The sequence below is a fragment of the Mytilus californianus genome, unplaced genomic scaffold (assembly GCF_021869535.1).
Source record: "Mytilus californianus isolate M0D057914Y unplaced genomic scaffold, xbMytCali1.0.p SCAF_9, whole genome shotgun sequence".
In the NCBI taxonomy this organism is placed as follows: domain Eukaryota; kingdom Metazoa; phylum Mollusca; class Bivalvia; order Mytilida; family Mytilidae; genus Mytilus; species Mytilus californianus.
The window spans coordinates 56,757,808-56,779,243 of NW_026262745.1; positions in this window are offsets into that span (position 1 = coordinate 56,757,808).

The window sequence follows — 21,436 nt, forward strand, 5'->3', positions numbered from 1 at the left end:
TCAAAAATCGAAAGGACGTACATCTAAAACAAAAGCATACAATCGTGTTGCCTCTACTCTGTGTTTTTCCTTTTAGGTACTGAGTTCAACAGTGTAATCATATTCATGATTTCCATTGCTGTCATAGGGATTATAGTTATTATCATTTGGACAGTATGGAGATGTAGATTCAAACTTCTACACTTTAAAAAATTACAACGTAGGAGAAAATTGATTGTGAGAAAAAATAACGTGTCCAACGGTTTACAAATTGAAACAGAAGTTAATATGGAAGAAAATGACCGAAATACTTCTTATGCTGTTATAAACGAAAGAAACATGGTACAATTTTAGAATATTGATGAATGACTTATTCATGATGCAAATTAAAATTAATTTACAGTGTTTATTTATGTAAACAATATGTGATTATTGTGAAATTTAAGGTTAAAATCATCCTGAATGTGCATGAGCTATTTTCCACTGGACGTACAACAAACCGCAATCAATTAATCAAGACCTATCGAAAACCCAGGGCTTAAATTAAACTGTTACAGTATATGTTTATTAAAAATAAATAATGAGAGAACACCATGAACCAGTATTATTTAACAGTTTCGATGACATAAGCATACATTTATACAGTAGGTTTTGTTTTACTGTGATGAGAATCAACAGCCTTTTTTTCTAATTTTTTTCAATAACAAAAGTTTTTAGTAGTTTTGGGTCAAACGAAGCAATCTATTTTTTTAGTTATAACCATTTTAAGTCTTTTTTCATATTAACTAAATAATGCGCATGTCTTGTAAATGCATACTTGTAATGTATTATTTTATTTTATTTATTAATATTACTTTTACTGTTACATTTTTTGTAAGTCTTTTTTTGTTATATCCATTTTACGTGACTCTGTATTTATGTATCCTGTCATACTTTGAACGACAAAATTATTTTATGTCTACCTGTGCGAATTTCAAACGCGCGATTTTACGCCAGTACTTAAAACCTTCCATCCTTTATGGGTGGATTTTACATAGATAAATAAAATCGTATAATATAAGCAAATTGAGGATGTTAAATTTGATGTATGCCTTTTTGTGCTTCTTCGTTACATTTGTTTGTTTTTATAGTGATTAAGATGATAACACAATGTTGACTGCTGTACCCCTATTTTTGAAATTTTTACCTATTGTGTCTGTTTGTTTTGTTCACGCATCGTTGTCAATATAATGGAATTTGATGCGACTGTCATACAAGTGAGAGGTTTATCTAGCTATAAAACCAGGTTCATTCCACCATTTTCTACATAAGAAGATGCTTGTACCAAGTCAGGAATATGACAGTTGTTATCCATTCGTTTGATGTGTTTGTTTTTTTGATTTTGCCATTTGATTGGGGACTTTCCTTTTTGAATTTTCCTCGGAGTTCAGTTTTTTTGTGATTTTACTTTTTTTGTAATGCAGATCTTATATTGCCTAATTGATTGATTGATTGTTGGATGCTAAATGTCCAGTGGCAAATATTTCATGCATGATCAGGACGAGAACATATTAACACAAAATACAATAGGTAGGTCCTGTAATAGAGGCCGTCCGGGATTGAGGTTGGGGATGTTTGGACTGCCACTGGAAAATGAGAGTATTTTGGAAATTTTGACTTGCAACAGGCCACCTACGGACCCCTGAAAGAATTATTGAATGGGTCCTTAACGTGCAAGGAGCGTGACATTCTCTTTACACGAGGCATCGGATTTAACGTTTCCATTCTGACCGGACGTGGCTCCGTTTTCAATAAAATAAATTGAGTATATGCATGTTAGTTTCGCAGAACTTCTTATTTGAATCGTGCAGTTTATTTACGAAGTATGGGATGTCTGTTCCTGAAGCAAGAAATTTGTACTTTCGTTTGTCTTTTCATATAACAAAGTTGGAGTAATGCTTTCAATTTGTCTTTAGGCCTACGATGTGAAAAACTTATGTAAAGGGAAGAGAAAATAAAAATGTTTATATATATATTATAATACGTCCTGGACGGAATACACGTTGTACAATTTATCTTCCTTTCTCTCATTTTGTTCTTGCCCTAAACGTCAGTGAAGCAACTGCCTTGAGGCAACTCAGTCGCCTCTCTGACTCATTAGAAGCTACGCCACTGATCATTACTTATTCTTTCAGTATCATATTCGCGATATACTGAATGACAAATGTGTATACTTTCTAATTGAAATAAGGTTGAATAAAAACTTAATAGACATTGGTCAAAATGTTTTCTAAAAGACCTTGTACAAACATGCTTTATCCAACTGTTAATGAGTATTATAGCAAAACAATAAAATATTTTAAATGTATTACATGTAGTTCTAAAATAAATAGTAATCCCGTTTAAATAAATATAATCACGTCTGTCAAATGAATATTATGGTATCTCATGAAAATATTGTAATGTAAGTAGTTCATAAACAAACATGTCAATGAATACTTTTATCAACATGCACTTACTAAAATCATTATAAGCTCCATTCCGACCACAGCAAAACAGACGCCACACTTTGGCAAGGGTTTAACTGCTGGTTTGAAGATGACCATTTAGTGACCTTATTTCTAATCTGAAGATGCCCTTATGTGTGTATTTATTTATATAGATATAAGAAGATGTGGTATGAGTGCCAATGAGACAACTCTCCATCCAGGTCACCATTTGTAAAAGTAAACCATTATAGGTCAAAGTACGGCCTTCAACGCAGAGCCTTGGCTCACACCGAACAGCAAGCTATAAAGGGCCCCACAAATGACTAGTGTAAAACCATTCAAACTGAAAAAACAACGGTCTAATCTATATAAAAACGAGAAACACTTATGAACCACATCAACAACCGACAACCACTGAACATCAGGTTCCTGACTTAGGACATATTTATATTGCCCTAATTTTAGCTTGAACAACATGTTTACTCGTGTTTTTACAAGCAGTGTCGAATTTAAAAACGAATATCTTTTTTTTATTTGGAGATAGGAATAAGAGTAGTAGACAATGACTGGGTATTTTTACTTTTAAAATCATTTATAAATATTATTAACCAGCTGTCTTATTGGTAATAATTCCAAAATTACCGTTTATTTGTTCATATAAATAATTACAAATGTACATACTTATTGGTGTATTGAAAACAAGTGTATAAAAGAATAGAAAAATTACAATCATGCTTTATACTTTTTCGTTATGAGGAGAATAATGTTTTAAGTGGCAGTTCTTTAATTATTTCTGTTGAATTTCTTCACAGCTCAGGACGATTAAAAGCTTTGTATGTGTATACATCTGTCTATTGTTGAAGTCGGAACATTGCCTTCTAGATATCTTTTGAGCATATTTTCTGTTAAGTTGTTGTCTCACTGACGTATAACCACTCTTCTATGTAAATAAACCGCTCCGATTTGACACACAGGAAGAAAACCATTCATTTTACTCTTACATCCAATTGTTTATCTAAATTCATTAGGGAGACATTATTTTATCTCAAGAAAAACAAGGAGTCTTGTCAAAAAAGTGTTTAAGTAATAGTAAAAGTTCAATGCTAGAGATTAAAAGACCACTGAACAAAAAGGGATGTTGAGATCCCCAAACCTGATGCCCTTTTTAAAAGGAGGTCTTTGAATGTCAATATTAACTTGTCATTGAACTTTTACTGACTTACAAACCGTAAAAAACGTAAGAAACGTACACAAACAAGCACTTGCAGAAGCCTAAAACGAAACAAATTGCAATTTCCCAAGTTATACGGGAATATAAAGGTTAGTGACTTACTGCCCAAATTCAAACTCTGCGAGAGTTGGTTCTTAGCATTGTGTGTGAGTTTCATAAATTTGAACGACAAAAACTTAAATTAGAGTGCGGAAACGAAAAAAGGACGGACTGAAGGACGGAAGAAGGGACGGACGGAAAGACGGACGGACGGAAAGACGGACGGACGGAAAGACGGACGGACGGTCAAGGGTCACACATAAATCCCCCTTCGCTTAGCGGCGAGGGAAAGGGCATAACAAAAAATATATAAGTGTTCAATCAATGGTTTGAAAAGAAATAACTAAACAAGAAAATCAAGTTTGCATAATTAGCGAGGGATTCAATGGAAATTTTACATTTATAGCATTGTACAAGATCTTGTCTTCGTTTGCGTTTTGATTGTTTGCTTTATGTGCAGTGGCAAATACTTCATGTATTTTCATGATGAGAACACATAATTTTTAAAAACAATACGTAGGTCTGATACAAATCCGAGTTTATATTCATATTACATACTAGCGGATTTAGGGGGGTTTGGGGGGTTCGGGTTATTATTTTTTTTAAATTCTGCAACTGCTGCGACACCTGCTGAATATAAGGATATTGCAAACTTTATTTCCACATCTGTACCTAGTGCTAATATGTATAGCATTCTAATTGAAAACTGTAAACCACTTATCATAGTTTTTTTTTCCTTTTCCTAAACGAGAAATGTACGGGTTTAAAAGATGCTCTATTACCCATGGATTGTCTATTTAACTTCACCGACGGAATTTACTGCAAATTTTGCGTTTTGTGCGCTACTGCCCACAACCTCGGACATTTTCAGAATTTGGTAAAGGTAAATGGTGAATGTAAATTTCACGGAAACACAGAATACCACCAAACAGCCTTATTAAGAGAATTACAAGACTTTCAGCTCTTTCAAATTCATAAAGACCTATTTGCGATCAACCATGACAAGCGAGAGACTCAATGGCCTTGCTTTAATGAATATTCATATCAGCACGGAAATTGTCAAAAGTGCAGTGATCGATCTGTATGCTAGAGCCCATAACATCAGGATGAAATTATCAACAATAGACTTTTTAGGATAACTTTGTACATTCAATGTTTGCCAATTTTCATTTATCATGTTTATTGAAGTATTTTTATCTGGAATTAAAATAATTAAACTAATCTAAAAATTCAATTTTGAGTAACCATATGACGGATGAACAAAAAGTGTGCCAATTATTGAAAAAACATATTAAGGTTTTGTATAACAATTAAGAACACTTCTATAATGTTCAAAAATGCTTCTCAAAAACCCCCCCGCTTTAAGCTCTGGATCCGCGCCTGTATTACAATATCATGTTCTCATCCTGAATATGCATTTGATTTGCAGCTGGACCCGTTGAGCAGACATCAATCATTAGCATCTTCCTGAGACAAATGAGGAAAACAGGCTGAAATCTAAAAATCTAAAATAAAATCATAAAAAGCCAAAGTCCTTACACAATTTAATTATGATTACATTCTTAAACTTCAAACACAATATTATAAATTAAACCCATTGTCTGTCGCCCTTTTACTCTTTGACATTTTTATTTTAGCATTTGTACAATTGAAAATCCGAAATAATGTTGCCGTTTAATTGAGTTGTATGTAATAAACGGGTGAAAATTAAGTTACCCTTATATATCTCTTATTTCAGAAAAAAACCCAGAATCGATGGTTTTTATCTTAATTTACAAAAAAAATATTCATTGTATTTTTCATATGTACGATCACCTTTTATAGTTCCCTAAACCTATCCCTGTAAATGTAAGCTATAATGTCTAAAAATTGGATATCTGATTGACGCAATTATCCACTGAAAACTTTACGTTAATGGGGCTGATTTATTGATTGCTCTCTTAACGTCCAGTGGCAAATTTGCCATGCATATTCATGACGAGATGCAAAGTGGGTCGACCTGAAATAAATGTTAATCTTTATAGAGTGACACTTGAATGAGACGAAACGTTGGCTAGAGGCAAACAGTATCGCCTTACTAGAATAAAGTTGAATCATGATCATAATTGTAAGGTAAGGTTAGCTATTAACCACCGCCTTTTTTCTCCACAGTTCGAATGCCTTAAAAAAATGATAAAGAATAAACAGGCAATAACGGCCATTACAAATAAACGAGAAATGCACTTATTTTATACATTAAGGATGTTCGCTCCTCTTGTTTTTGAATTTTTGCCAGATATTCGGAATCCTCTGCTTTTATCCATGTAGTCCCATAAAAAAATTTTGCCCACTAACCCCTACTTTTCTTTTCATAATTTGATTCCATATAGTTTTAAATGGCATCTTTGAAAATCTTATTAAATCCTTGTTATTTTTTCATACTTTTTGACAGAAAAAAGGTGCCAATGTAAAGTGTATGAAAAATCTAGAGAGAATCATTTCCCGCTAAATTTTCAATGGCTTATATCTCGAAAACAAGCACACGGACCCTTCATTTTTTTCTGCTTTTTTAGTTCCTTCATTTATACACTATCAATTTATTATAGTCTTTTAAAAAGCTTGTTATTTTGAAACAGTGTAACAAACATCCTTAATTCCCTTTACAGGAAAATTTTCCGGTTTAGGAGAGATTTTGATTTCCACTCTAATATTGTCTGAATATTAACCGGAATTAATCAACTAAATGAACTTTAATCCTTGAAATTGTAAATTAAGGTATTTCGCAGGCCATTTTTCCCGATGCAATTTTGAACCCCGGATTCTAAGGGGACGGTCTAATTATTAATGCCCCAGTAACTTTCAGACCTACACCTGGTTAATAAGTTCGAGGTACAATAAGTAATCAAAAGAGATTCTTTATGAAATGAGATCGTCTTAAGTATCTTAGATAATTATTTTGCGTTGAATAACAAGTGGAATTTGTAGTACAAGATGGCTCCTCCCCTTAAACCTATTTACGATTTGTAGAACAGATATTTTCATAGACAAACCCATGAAACCATGACACTATACAAAATACACGGAAAGGTTTGCAATTGATCATAAACTAACAGTTCTAATGAGAGTGGAACTAGTTTAATATTTTGTATCGTATGCCTTTCAAGATATACATAAATTTGTTAACTGGTATTATTGAAATACAATCATATCGTTCACTTGTATGACAGCTTGGTACAATTTAACCATTTTTTGTGTAACAAGTGGTTCTGGAACACAGTAATTGTCCTTTGATTTTCGTTGTCTAAATATAGTTCCTACTAGGGATAGTGTATTGGATGCATTTTTTTTCCATATCGCTTTCAAACTTATTTCCTCGTGTTTTATGACTCAAAAAGCAAAAAGGGGGATGGAATTATACTGTAAACAATTTGGGTCATGAATTTTAAAGAAAAGTAGTGATTTTGACCAGCTGAAAAAGGTTAAAAATTAGTAGTCCGAAGCTGTCAAAAGTTTTCAAGACACCCTTAACATAAAATTGTCCATATTTTGAGTTAGAGCTGATGAAGTTTTCTATAATTTTGATATAATTTGTCCCAAAGGTAGTGCACCACACTGTAAAAATATTATTGAGAAAGCGTAGGTGGGATTTTTTTAATTTGCATTTATTGTCTAAAAGAAATGCACAACGAAATAACTGTGTTCTCGGGCCACGTGATATTTGCCAATGTTGTAATTTTTTTTTTATTAGAAAACCATTACTAATTAGGAATATCAATTAGTGTCGTTGTTGTTGTCTTTAACTTATGATATCTAATAACAAGCAATTGTCTAAACAAATTTGCAGACTTGACTCTTTATAACTGTATTTTGTTTAATAACGTCATATGCGCTCTTTTGTTCAGTTGATTTTTCTTAGTGTATCGTTTGATTTCCTTTGTTCTTTACAATAATAAAAGTTATTCAGCCATTACAGAGATATGGAAAATAAGCAGCTAGATCAATAAATAGCTGAATGTCTTTTTCTCACTTAATAAAAGAACAACTGTCATACTTATTTAAATGGTTCTTTAAACAAAAGTTGTTTGGAGGAAATAATTAAGAAGAAAGGTAAACATCGTCTAGAATGTCAGCAACACATGTGCAATAATTTTATTTCATGAATCTGGAACTTCTCATCAGAGACAGTAGTTTATGATGGAGAAGCAAAGTGACAAAAAAACAAGGAGTCTTGTCAAAAAAGTGTTTAAGTAATAGTAAAAGTGCAATGCCAAAGACTAAAAGACCACTGAACAAAAAGGGGTGTTGAGATATCCCCAAACCCGATGCCCTTTTTAAAAGGAGGTCTTTGAATGTCAATATTAACTTGTCATTGAACTTTTACTGACTTACAAACCGTAAAAAACGTAAGAAACGTACACAAACAAGCACTTGCAGACCCTAAAACGAAACAAACTGCAATTTCCCAAGTTATACAGGAATATAGCTCTAGAGCGGTTAGTGACTCACTGCCCAAATTCAAACTCTGCCAGTGTTGGTTCTTCGCATTGTGCGTGAGTTTCATAAAATTTGAACGAGCAAAACTTAAATTAGAGTGCGGAAACGAAAATGGGACGGACTGAAGAGCGAAGGAGGGACGGACGGACGGTCAAGGGTCACACATAAAGCCCCCTTCGCTTAGCGGCGAGGAAAGGGCCATAACAAAATATATATAAGTGTTCAATCAATGGTTTGCAAAGAAATAACAAAACAAGAAAATCAAGTTTGCATAATTATCGAGTGATTCAATGGACATTTTACATTATAGCATTGTTCAAGATCTTGTCTTCGTTTGCGTTTTGATTGTTTGCTTTACGTGCAGTGGCAAATATTTCATGTATGTTCTTGATGAGAACACATAAATTTCAAAAACAATATGTAGGTCTGATACAAATCCGAGTTTATATTCATATTACATTAACATGTTCTCATCCTGAATATGTATTTGATTTGCAGCTGGACCCGTTGAGCAGACATCAATCATTAGCATCTTCCTGAGACAAATGAGGAAAACAGGCTGAAATCTAAAAATCAATTTAATTATGATTACATTCTTAAACTTCAAACACAATATTATAAATTAAACCCATTGTCTGTCGCCCTTTTACGCTTTGACATTTTTATTTCAGCATTTGTACAATTGAAAATCCGAAATAATGTTACCGTTTAATTGAGTTGGATGTAATATTCGGGTGAAAATTAAGTTACCCTTATATATCTCTTATTTCAGGAAAAAAAAACCGGTTTTTATTTTAATTTACAAAAAAAATATTCATCGTATTGTTCATATGTAGGATCACCTTTTATAGTTACCTAAACCTATCCATGTAAATGTAAGCTCAAATGTCTAAAAATTGGATATCTGATTGAGGCAATTATCCACTGAAAACTTTACGTTAATGGGGCTGATTTATTGATTGCTCTCTTAACGTCCAGTGGCAAATTTGCCATGCATATTCATGACAAGATGCAAAGTGGGTCGACCTGAAATAAATGTTAATCTTTATAGAGTGACACTTGAATAAGACGAAACGTCGGCTAGAGGCAAACAGTATCGCCTTACTAGAATAAAGTTGAATCATGATCATAATTGTAAGGTAAGGTTAGCTATTAACCACCGCCTTTTTTCTCCACAGTTCGAATGCCTTAAAAAAATGATAAAGAATAAACAGGCAATAACGGCCATTACAAATAAACGAGAAATGCACTTATTTTATACATTAAGGATGTTCGCTCCTCTTGTTTTTGAATTTTTGCCAGATATTCGGAATCCTCTGCTTTTATCCATGTAGTCCCATAAAAAAATTTTGCCCACTAACCCCTACTTTTCTTTTCATAATTTGATTCCATATAGTTTAAAATGGCATCTTTGAAAATCTTATTAAATCCTTGTTATTTTTTCATACTTTTTGACAGAAAAAAGGTGCCAATGTAAAGTGTATGAAAAATCTAGAGAGAATCATTTCCCGCTAAATTTTCAATGGCTTATATCTCGAAAACAAGCACACGGACCCTTCATTTTTTTCTGCTTTTTTAGTTCCTTCATTTATACACTATCAATTTATTACAGTCTTTTAAAAAGCTTGTTATTTTGAAACAGTGTAACAAACATCCTTAATTCCCTTTACAGGAAAATTTTCCGGTTTAGGAGAGATTTTGATTTCCACTCTAATATTGTCTGAATATTAACCGGAATTAATCAACTAAATGAACTTTAATCCTTGAAATTGTAAATTAAGGTATTTCGCAGGCCATTTTTTCCGATGCAATTTTGAACCCCGGATTCTAAGGGGACGGTCTAATTATTAATGCCCCAGTAACTTTCAGACCTACACCTGGTTAATAAGTTCGAGGTACAATAAGTAATCAAAAGAGATTCTTTATGAAATGAGATCGTCTTACTGTGGATTCATTTATTTTCGTGGGTACCAAATTTCGTGGATTAAGGAAAACTTACATTTTCGTTGATATTTAATTTCGTGGTTTTGACGAAGTCTGCATACAAGCCTATGGAAAATTTGTTATTCGCTGAACATTTAATTTCGTGGTTCACCTGTACCCACGAAATACACGAAAATTGGTATCCAACGAATAATAATGAATCCACAGTAAGTATCTTAGATAATTATTTTGCGTTGAATAACAAGTGGAATTTGTAGTACAAGATGGCTCCTCCCCTTAAACATATTTACGATTTGTAGAACAGATATTTTCATAGACAAACCCATGAAACCATGACACTATACAAAATACACGGAAAGGTTTGCAATTGATCATAAACTAACAGTTCTAATGAGAGTGGAACTAGTTTAATATTTTGTATCGTATGCCTTTCAAGATATACATAAATTTGTTAACTGGTATTATTGAAATACAATCATATCGTTCACTTGTATGACAGCTTGGTACAATTTAACATTTTTTGTGTAACAAGTGGTTCTGGAACACAGTTATTGTCCTTTGATTTTCGTTGTCTAAATATAGTTCCTACTAGGGATAGTGTATTGGATGCATTTTTTTCCCATATCGCTTTCAAACTTATTTCCTCGTGTTTTATGACTCAAAAAGCAAATAGGGGGATGGAATTATACTGTAAAAAATTTGGGTCATGAATTTTAAAGAAAAGTAGTGATTTTGACCAGCTGAAAAAGGTTAAAAATTAGTAGTCCGAAGCTGTCAAAAGTTTTCAAGACACCCTTAACATAAAATTGTCCATATTTTGAGTTAGAGCTGATGAAGTTTTCTATAATTTTGATATAATTTGTCCCAAAGGTAGTGCACCACACTGTAAAAATATTATTGAGAAAGCGTAGGTGGGATTTTTTTAATTTTCATTTATTGTCTAAAAGAAATGCACAACGAAATAACTGTGTTCTCGGGCCACGTGATATTTGCCAATGTTGTAATTTTTTTTTTTATTAGAAAACCATTACTAATTAGGAATATCAATTAGTGTCGTTGTTGTTGTCTTTAACTTATGATATCTAATAACAAGCAATTGTCTAAACAAATTTGCAGACTTGACTCTTTATAACTGTATTTTGTTTAATAACGTCATATGCGCTCTTTTGTTCAGTTGATTTTTCTTGATGTATCGTTTGATTTCCTTTGTTCTTTACAATAATAAAAGTTATTCAGCCATTACAGAGATATGGAAAATAAGCAGCTAGATCAATAAATAGCTGAATGTCTTTTTCTCACTTAATAAAAGAACAACTGTCATACTTATTTAAATGGTTCTTTAAACAAAAGTTGTTTGGAGGAAATAATTAAGAAGAAAGGTAAACATCGTCTAGAATGTCAGCAACACATGTGCAATAATTTTATTTCATGAATCTGGAACTTCTCATCAGAGACAGTAGTTTATGATGGAGAAGCAAAGTGACAAAAAAACAAGGAGTCTTGTCAAAAAAGTGTTTAAGTAATAGTAAAAGTGCAATGCCAAAGACTAAAAGACCACTGAACAAAAAGGGGTGTTGAGATATCCCCAAACCCGATGCCCTTTTTAAAAGGAGGTCTTTGAATGTCAATATTAACTTGTCATTGAACTTTTACTGACTTACAAACCGTAAAAAACGTAAGAAACGTACACAAACAAGCACTTGCAGACCCTAAAACGAAACAAACTGCAATTTCCCAAGTTATACAGGAATATAGCTCTAGAGCGGTTAGTGACTCACTGCCTAAATTCAAACTCTGCCAGTGTTGGTTCTTCGCATTGTGCGTGAGTTTCATAAAATTTGAACGAGCAAAACTTAAATTAGAGTGCGGAAACGAAAATGGGACGGACTGAAGAGCGAAGGAGGGACGGACGGACGGTCAAGGGTCACACATAAAGCCCCCTTCGCTTAGCGGCGAGGAAAGGGGCATAACAAAATATATATAAGTGTTCAATCAATGGTTTGCAAAGAAATAACAAAACAAGAAAATCAAGTTTGCATAATTATCGAGTGATTCAATGGACATTTTACATTATAGCATTGTTCAAGATCTTGTCTTCGTTTGCGTTTTGATTGTTTGCTTTACGTGCAGTGGCAAATATTTCATGTATGTTCTTGATGAGAACACATAAATTTCAAAAACAATATGTAGGTCTGATACAAATCCGAGTTTATATTCATATTACATTAACATGTTCTCATCCTGAATATGTATTTGATTTGCAGCTGGACCCGTTGAGCATACATCAATCATTAGCATCTTCCTGAGACAAATGAGGAAAACAGGCTGAAATCTAAAAATCAATTTAATTATGATTACATTCTTAAACTTCAAACACAATATTATAAATTAAACCCATTGTCTGTCGCCCTTTTACGCTTTGACATTTTTATTTCAGCATTTGTACAATTGAAAATCCGAAATAATGTTACCGTTTAATTGAGTTGGATGTAATATTCGGGTGAAAATTAAGTTACCCTTATATATTTCTTATTTCAGGAAAAAAAACCGGTTTTTATTTTAATTTACAAAAAAAATATTCATCGTATTGTTCATATGTAGGATCACCTTTTATAGTTCCCTAAACCTATCCATGTAAATGTAAGCTCAAATGTCTAAAAATTGGATATCTGATTGAGGCAATTATCCACTGAAAACTTTACGTTAATGGGGCTGATTTATTGATTGCTCTCTTAACGTCCAGTGGCAAATTTGCCATGCATATTCATGACAAGATGCAAAGTGGGTCGACCTGAAATAAATGTTAATCTTTATAGAGTGACACTTGAATAAGACGAAACGTCGGCTAGAGGCAAACAGTATCGCCTTACTAGAATAAAGTTGAATCATGATCATAATTGTAAGGTAAGGTTAGCTATTAACCACCGCCTTTTTTCTCCACAGTTCGAATGCCTTAAAAAAATGATAAAGAATAAACAGGCAATAACGGCCATTACAAATAAACGAGAAATGCACTTATTTTATACATTAAGGATGTTCGCTCCTCTTGTTTTTGAATTTTTGCCAGATATTCGGAATCCTCTGCTTTTATCCATGTAGTCCCATACAAAAATTTTGCCCACTAACCCCTACTTTTCTTTTCATAATTTGATTCCATATAGTTTAAAATGGCATCTTTGAAAATCTTATTAAATCCTTGTTATTTTTTCATACTTTTTGACAGAAAAAAGGTGCCAATGTAAAGTGTATGAAAAATCTAGAGAGAATCATTTCCCGCTAAATTTTCAATGGCTTATATCTCGAAAACAAGCACACGGACCCTTCATTTTTTTCTGCTTTTTTAGTTCCTTCATTTATACACTATCAATTTATTACAGTCTTTTAAAAAGCTTGTTATTTTGAAACAGTGTAACAAACATCCTTAATTCCCTTTACAGGAAAATTTTCCGGTTTAGGAGAGATTTTGATTTCCACTCTAATATTGTCTGAATATTAACCGGAATTAATCAACTAAATGAACTTTAATCCTTGAAATTGTAAATTAAGGTATTTCGCAGGCCATTTGTTCCGATGCAATTTTGAACCCCGGATTCTAAGGGGACGGTCTAATTATTAATGCCCCAGTAACTTTCAGACCTACACCTGGTTAATAAGTTCGAGGTACAATAAGTAATCAAAAGAGATTCTTTATGAAATGAGATCGTCTTAAGTATCTTAGATAATTATTTTGCGTTGAATAACAAGTGGAATTTGTAGTTGTGGCTCCTCCCCTTAAACATATTTACGATTTGTAGAACAGATATTTTCATAGACAAACCCATGAAACCATGACACTATACAAAATACACGGAAAGGTTTGCAATTGATCATAAACTAACAGTTCTAATGAGAGTGGAACTAGTTTAATATTTTGTATCGTATGCCTTTCAAGATATACATAAATTTGTTAACTGGTATTATTGAAATACAATCATATCGTTCACTTGTATGACAGCTTGGTACAATTTAACATTTTTTGTGTAACAAGTGGTTCTGGAACACAGTTATTGTCCTTTGATTTTCGTTGTCTAAATATAGTTCCTACTAGGGATAGTGTATTGGATGCATTTTTTTTCCATATCGCTTTCAAACTTATTTCCTCGTGTTTTATGACTCAAAAAGCAAATAGGGGGATGGAATTATACTGTAAAAAATTTGGGTCATGAATTTTAAAGAAAAGTACTGATTTTGACCAGCTGAAAAAGGTTAAAAATTAGTAGTCCGAAGCTGTCAAAAGTTTTCAAGACACCCTTAACATAAAATTGTCCATATTTTGAGTTAGAGCTGATGAAGTTTTCTATAATTTTGATATAATTTGTCCCAAAGGTAGTGCACCACACTGTAAAAATATTATTGAGAAAGCGTAGGTGGGATTTTTTTAATTTTCATTTATTGTCTAAAAGAAATGCACAACGAAATAACTGTGTTCTCGGGTCACGTGATATTTGCCAATGTTGTAATTTTTTTTTTTATTAGAAAACCATTACTAATTAGGAATATCAATTAGTGTCGTTGTTGTTGTCTTTAACTTATGATATCTAATAACAAGCAATTGTCTAAACAAATTTGCAGACTTGACTCTTTATAACTGTATTTTGTTTAATAACGTCATATGCGCTCTTTTGTTCAGTTGATTTTTCTTGATGTATCGTTTGATTTCCTTTGTTCTTTACAATAATAAAAGTTATTCAGCCATTACAGAGATATGGAAAATAAGCAGCTAGATCAATAAATAGCTGAATGTCTTTTTCTCACTTAATAAAAGAACAACTGTCATACTTATTTAAATGGTTCTTTAAACAAAAGTTGTTTGGAGGAAATAATTAAGAAGAAAGGTAAACATCGTCTAGAATGTCAGCAACACATGTGCAATAATTTTATTTCATGAATCTGGAACTTCTCATCAGAGACAGTAGTTTATGATGGAGAAGCAAAGTGACAAAAAAACAAGGAGTCTTGTCAAAAAAGTGTTTAAGTAATAGTAAAAGTGCAATGCCAAAGATTAAAAGACCACTGAACAAAAAGGGGTGTTGAGATATCCCCAAACCCGATGCCCTTTTTAAAAGGAGGTCTTTGAATGTCAATATTAACTTGTCATTGAACTTTTACTGACTTACAAACCGTAAAAAACGTAAGAAACGTACACAAACAAGCACTTGCAGACCCTAAAACGAAACAAACTGCAATTTCCCAAGTTATACAGGAATATAGCTCTAGAGCGGTTAGTGACTCACTGCCCAAATTCAAACTCTGCCAGTGTTGGTTCTTCGCATTGTGCGTGAGTTTCATAAAATTTGAACGAGCAAAACTTAAATTAGAGTGCGGAAACGAAAATGGGACGGACTGAAGAGCGAAGGAGGGACGGACGGACGGTCAAGGGTCACACATAAAGCCCCCTTCGCTTAGCGGCGAGGAAAGGGCCATAACAAAATATATATAAGTGTTCAATCAATGGTTTGCAAAGAAATAACAAAACAAGAAAATCAAGTTTGCATAATTATCGAGTGATTCAATGGACATTTTACATTATAGCATTGTTCAAGATCTTGTCTTCGTTTGCGTTTTGATTGTTTGCTTTACGTGCAGTGGCAAATATTTCATGTATGTTCTTGATGAGAACACATAAATTTCAAAAACAATATGTAGGTCTGATACAAATCCGAGTTTATATTCATATTACATTAACATGTTCTCATCCTGAATATGTATTTGATTTGCAGCTGGACCCGTTGAGCAGACATCAATCATTAGCATCTTCCTGAGACAAATGAGGAAAACAGGCTGAAATCTAAAAATCAATTTAATTATGATTACATTCTTAAACTTCAAACACAATATTATAAATTAAACCCATTGTCTGTCGCCCTTTTACGCTTTGACATTTTTATTTCAGCATTTGTACAATTGAAAATCCGAAATAATGTTACCGTTTAATTGAGTTGGATGTAATATTCGGGTGAAAATTAAGTTACCCTTATATATTTCTTATTTCAGGAAAAAAAACCGGTTTTTATTTTAATTTACAAAAAAAATATTCATCGTATTGTTCATATGTAGGATCACCTTTTATAGTTCCCTAAACCTATCCATGTAAATGTAAGCTCAAATGTCTAAAAATTGGATATCTGATTGAGGCAATTATCCACTGAAAACTTTACGTTAATGGGGCTGATTTATTGATTGCTCTCTTAACGTCCAGTGGCAAATTTGCCATGCATATTCATGACAAGATGCAAAGTGGGTCGACCTGAAATAAATGTTAATCTTTATAGAGTGACACTTGAATAAGACGAAACGTCGGCTAGAGGCAAACAGTATCGCCTTACTAGAATAAAGTTGAATCATGATCATAATTGTAAGGTAAGGTTAGCTATTAACCACCGCCTTTTTTCTCCACAGTTCGAATGCCTTAAAAAAATGATAAAGAATAAACAGGCAATAACGGCCATTACAAATAAACGAGAAATGCACTTATTTTATACATTAAGGATGTTCGCTCCTCTTGTTTTTGAATTTTTGCCAGATATTCGGAATCCTCTGCTTTTATCCATGTAGTCCCATAAAAAAATTTTGCCCACTAACCCCTACTTTTCTTTTCATAATTTGATTCCATATAGTTTAAAATGGCATCTTTGAAAATCTTATTAAATCCTTGTTATTTTTTCATACTTTTTGACAGAAAAAAGGTGCCAATGTAAAGTGTATGAAAAATCTAGAGAGAATCATTTCCCGCTAAATTTTCAATGGCTTATATCTCGAAAACAAGCACACGGACCCTTCATTTTTTTCTGCTTTTTTAGTTCCTTCATTTATACACTATCAATTTATTACAGTCTTTTAAAAAGCTTGTTATTTTGAAACAGTGTAACAAACATCCTTAATTCCCTTTACAGGAAAATTTTCCGGTTTAGGAGAGATTTTGATTTCCACTCTAATATTGTCTGAATATTAACCGGAATTAATCAACTAAATGAACTTTAATCCTTGAAATTGTAAATTAAGGTATTTCGCAGGCCATTTTTTCCGATGCAATTTTGAACCCCGGATTCTAAGGGGACGGTCTAATTATTAATGCCCCAGTAACTTTCAGACCTACACCTGGTTAATAAGTTCGAGGTACAATAAGTAATCAAAAGAGATTCTTTATGAAATGAGATCGTCTTACTGTGGATTCATTTATTTTCGTGGGTACCAAATTTCGTGGATTAAGGAAAACTTACATTTTCGTTGATATTTAATTTCGTGGTTTTGACGAAGTCTGCATACAAGCCTATGGAAAATTTGTTATTCGCTGAACATTTAATTTCGTGGTTCACCTGTACCCACGAAATACACGAAAATTGGTATCCAACGAATAATAATGAATCCACAGTAAGTATCTTAGATAATTATTTTGCGTTGAATAACAAGTGGAATTTGTAGTACAAGATGGCTCCTCCCCTTAAACATATTTACGATTTGTAGAACAGATATTTTCATAGACAAACCCATGAAACCATGACACTATACAAAATACACGGAAAGGTTTGCAATTGATCATAAACTAACAGTTCTAATGAGAGTGGAACTAGTTTAATATTTTGTATCGTATGCCTTTCAAGATATACATAAATTTGTTAACTGGTATTATTGAAATACAATCATATCGTTCACTTGTATGACAGCTTGGTACAATTTAACATTTTTTGTGTAACAAGTGGTTCTGGAACACAGTTATTGTCCTTTGATTTTCGTTGTCTAAATATAGTTCCTACTAGGGATAGTGTATTGGATGCATTTTTTTCCCATATCGCTTTCAAACTTATTTCCTCGTGTTTTATGACTCAAAAAGCAAATAGGGGGATGGAATTATACTGTAAAAAATTTGGGTCATGAATTTTAAAGAAAAGTAGTGATTTTGACCAGCTGAAAAAGGTTAAAAATTAGTAGTCCGAAGCTGTCAAAAGTTTTCAAGACACCCTTAACATAAAATTGTCCATATTTTGAGTTAGAGCTGATGAAGTTTTCTATAATTTTGATATAATTTGTCCCAAAGGTAGTGCACCACACTGTAAAAATATTATTGAGAAAGCGTAGGTGGGATTTTTTTAATTTTCATTTATTGTCTAAAAGAAATGCACAACGAAATAACTGTGTTCTCGGGCCACGTGATATTTGCCAATGTTGTAATTTTTTTTTTTATTAGAAAACCATTACTAATTAGGAATATCAATTAGTGTCGTTGTTGTTGTCTTTAACTTATGATATCTAATAACAAGCAATTGTCTAAACAAATTTGCAGACTTGACTCTTTATAACTGTATTTTGTTTAATAACGTCATATGCGCTCTTTTGTTCAGTTGATTTTTCTTGATGTATCGTTTGATTTCCTTTGTTCTTTACAATAATAAAAGTTATTCAGCCATTACAGAGATATGGAAAATAAGCAGCTAGATCAATAAATAGCTGAATGTCTTTTTCTCACTTAATAAAAGAACAACTGTCATACTTATTTAAATGGTTCTTTAAACAAAAGTTGTTTGGAGGAAATAATTAAGAAGAAAGGTAAACATCGTCTAGAATGTCAGCAACACATGTGCAATAATTTTATTTCATGAATCTGGAACTTCTCATCAGAGACAGTAGTTTATGATGGAGAAGCAAAGTGACAAAAAAACAAGGAGTCTTGTCAAAAAAGTGTTTAAGTAATAGTAAAAGTGCAATGCCAAAGACTAAAAGACCACTGAACAAAAAGGGGTGTTGAGATATCCCCAAACCCGATGCCCTTTTTAAAAGGAGGTCTTTGAATGTCAATATTAACTTGTCATTGAACTTTTACTGACTTACAAACCGTAAAAAACGTAAGAAACGTACACAAACAAGCACTTGCAGACCCTAAAACGAAACAAACTGCAATTTCCCAAGTTATACAGGAATATAGCTCTAGAGCGGTTAGTGACTCACTGCCTAAATTCAAACTCTGCCAGTGTTGGTTCTTCGCATTGTGCGTGAGTTTCATAAAATTTGAACGAGCAAAACTTAAATTAGAGTGCGGAAACGAAAATGGGACGGACTGAAGAGCGAAGGAGGGACGGACGGACGGTCAAGGGTCACACATAAAGCCCCCTTCGCTTAGCGGCGAGGAAAGGGGCATAACAAAATATATATAAGTGTTCAATCAATGGTTTGCAAAGAAATAACAAAACAAGAAAATCAAGTTTGCATAATTATCGAGTGATTCAATGGACATTTTACATTATAGCATTGTTCAAGATCTTGTCTTCGTTTGCGTTTTGATTGTTTGCTTTACGTGCAGTGGCAAATATTTCATGTATGTTCTTGATGAGAACACATAAATTTCAAAAACAATATGTAGGTCTGATACAAATCCGAGTTTATATTCATATTACATTAACATGTTCTCATCCTGAATATGTATTTGATTTGCAGCTGGACCCGTTGAGCATACATCAATCATTAGCATCTTCCTGAGACAAATGAGGAAAACAGGCTGAAATCTAAAAATCAATTTAATTATGATTACATTCTTAAACTTCAAACACAATATTATAAATTAAACCCATTGTCTGTCGCCCTTTTACGCTTTGACATTTTTATTTCAGCATTTGTACAATTGAAAATCCGAAATAATGTTACCGTTTAATTGAGTTGGATGTAATATTCGGGTGAAAATTAAGTTACCCTTATATATTTCTTATTTCAGGAAAAAAAACCGGTTTTTATTTTAATTTACAAAAAAAATATTCATCGTATTGTTCATATGTAGGATCACCTTTTATAGTTCCCTAAACCTATCCATGTAAATGTAAGCTCAAATGTCTAAAAATTGGATATCTGATTGAGGCAATTATCCACTGAAAACTTTACGTTAATGGGGCTGATTTATTGATTGCTCTCTTAACGTCCAGTGGCAAATTTGCCATGCATATTCATGACAAGATGCAAAGTGGGTCGACCTGAAATAAATGTTAATCTTTATAGAGTGACACTTGAATAAGACGAAACGTCGGCTAGAGGCAAACAGTATCGCCTTACTAGAATAAAGTTGAATCATGATCATAATTGTAAGGTAAGGTTAGCTATTAACCACCGCCTTTTTTCTCCACAGTTCGAATGCCTTAAAAAAATGATAAAGAATAAACAGGCAATAACGGCCATTACAAATAAACGAGAAATGCACTTATTTTATACATTAAGGATGTTCGCTCCTCTTGTTTTTGAATTTTTGCCAGATATTCGGAATCCTCTGCTTTTATCCATGTAGTCCCATACAAAAATTTTGCCCACTAACCCCTACTTTTCTTTTCATAATTTGATTCCATATAGTTTAAAATGGCATCTTTGAAAATCTTATTAAATCCTTGTTATTTTTTCATACTTTTTGACAGAAAAAAGGTGCCAATGTAAAGTGTATGAAAAATCTAGAGAGAATCATTTCCCGCTAAATTTTCAATGGCTTATATCTCGAAAACAAGCACACGGACCCTTCATTTTTTTCTGCTTTTTTAGTTCCTTCATTTATACACTATCAATTTATTACAGTCTTTTAAAAAGCTTGTTATTTTGAAACAGTGTAACAAACATCCTTAATTCCCTTTACAGGAAAATTTTCCGGTTTAGGAGAGATTTTGATTTCCACTCTAATATTGTCTGAATATTAACCGGAATTAATCAACTAAATGAACTTTAATCCTTGAAATTGTAAATTAAGGTATTTCGCAGGCCATTTGTTCCGATGCAATTTTGAACCCCGGATTCTAAGGGGACGGTCTAATTATTAATGCCCCAGTAACTTTCAGACCTACACCTGGTTAATAAGTTCGAGGTACAATAAGTAATCAAAAGAGATTCTTTATGAAATGAGATCGTCTTAAGTATCTTAGATAATTATTTTGCGTTGAATAACAAGTGGAATTTGTAGTTGTGGCTCCTCCCCTTAAACATATTTACGATTTGTAGAACAGATATTTTCATAGACAAACCCATGAAACCATGACACTATACAAAATACACGGAAAGGTTTGCAATTGATCATAAACTAACAGTTCTAATGAGAGTGGAACTAGTTTAATATTTTGTATCGTATGCCTTTCAAGATATACATAAATTTGTTAACTGGTATTATTGAAATACAATCATATCGTTCACTTGTATGACAGCTTGGTACAATTTAACATTTTTTGTGTAACAAGTGGTTCTGGAACACAGTTATTGTCCTTTGATTTTCGTTGTCTAAATATAGTTCCTACTAGGGATAGTGTAT